This window comes from Penaeus monodon, chromosome 1 (assembly GCF_015228065.2).
Source record: "Penaeus monodon isolate SGIC_2016 chromosome 1, NSTDA_Pmon_1, whole genome shotgun sequence".
Taxonomy (NCBI): Eukaryota; Metazoa; Arthropoda; class Malacostraca; order Decapoda; family Penaeidae; genus Penaeus; species Penaeus monodon.
The window spans coordinates 15,255,391-15,257,311 of NC_051386.1; positions in this window are offsets into that span (position 1 = coordinate 15,255,391).

Below are 1,921 nucleotides of genomic sequence, written 5' to 3' on the forward strand. Positions count from 1 at the left end.
GAGGGGTGACAGCATCCCACGTGCGTGTTAGAACAATGGCTTGTCCTTACGCGAGTGCTTGGTGACTCGGGTTTCTTGTCTTTCTTTATTTTGAAATGTGATTGTTGTGAGCAGATTATGGGCACATACGAAAGCACACTTGAATATCTAGGATAAATACATACACCTGTGTAGGCGAACCCTTACACATGAGCAGGCTGACTCACACACAAATAAAAATGTATACTTAAGCAAACCTTTACATACAAAATAAATAAATAAATGACAGGATCCTTTCATCCATATAGACATACAATCCCTTACAAATATACAGAAAACCTCCTCCCCGATCCCCACCCACTCCCCTCCCCCCCAAGCCATCCCCTGTACACGCACACGCACACACACACACCATCACATACAGACACTCACATACACTCGTAACTAAATTCCCTCCCTCAATACGCCACCCGAGGCGGTCGATGGCATCTGCATATTGAAGTATTTCTCCGTACCAACCAAAACACGCGATCACGCACGTCTTCCGGAACTGTTCTGGAATTCTCCGGAATTGCAATTTTATTATTTCATCTTGCATTTTGAGGCGATCGGTTTCCATACGCAGGTGGATGTGCTGGTTTCACGCTACAGGTGAAAGGGGGTGGGGGAGCGTTCGTCTAAAAAGGGGAAAGAGGTTAATGTAGGTGTTTGTGTTCATGTTTACGTATATACATGTGTACACACATATGTACACACGCGGGTTGATGGATAGATGGATATATGGATGCGTGTATGTTTATATATATATATATATATATATATATATATATATATATATATATATATATATATATATATATATATATATATATATAATTGATAACGTTATATTTGCAGGCGCCCACATAATCACACTCATATGTATACTTACCATTGCAGTTTATAATAATGATGAAAAAATGATCATGATAAAAGTAAGAATTCAAAAGTTAATAATAACAACAAAAATGTAGTAACAACAATGGTAGTGTTATGCGTAATCGACATTTTCGACTCTGTCATTATGCTGATTATACAAATTATGTAACTTTGTAAGTGTCTATGTAACATTGTACTTTTATATTGAATTATATCTTATATGAGTGTCCTTGTCCTTGTATGCGTTTTTATTATTTTATGCATTTTATTTGAATCTTCACATTGTTGTAGATTTGTGATCATATAAATATCACCTCCCATATTTACATAACCATTTACAGACAAATCGAGAAAAAAATAAGACTTTCCCCGTTGCTGACTTTTCATTTTATTTCATAATTGTTTTTATTTTTCCCTATGCTAGGCGTAACGGATACCAATGGATACTTGCATGTTAACGAAGAGAAATTATTTTAAAATTTTAGCTATACTTTGGTATTATAGTTTCGCAAAACGACATAATTATACTTGTAGGTAGTGTGTGGGAGAAACTAGTATCATTTTAGATTTTTTTTTAAACGTTTGTGTGAATTATTAAGTTAAATATGAGTCATCATCATCATCCTCGTTATCTCTCTCTTTCTTTTCTCTTCATCTTCCAGTCCTTCCCTTCCCCCCAATCCTCTCCTCCTCCTTTCTCCCTCCTCCTCTCCCCCATAACCCTCTCCTCCCCTTGCCTTCTCCTCCACCTCTTTAGCTCTCCTTCCTTTCACCTCCCCCCCCTACTCATTCTTTTTCCTGCTTTCTCTCTTCTCCAAACTCTCTCTCTCTCTCTGTCTGTCTGTCTGTCTGTCTGTCTGTCTTCTCTCTCTCTCTCTCTCTCTCTCTCTCACTCTCACTCTCACTCTCTCTCCCTCTCCCTCTCCCTATCCCCCTCCCTCCCTATCCCTCTCCCCCTCCCTCCCTCTCCCTCTCCCCCTCCTCTCTCTCCCTCCCTCTCCCCTTCCCTCCCCTCCCTCTCCCC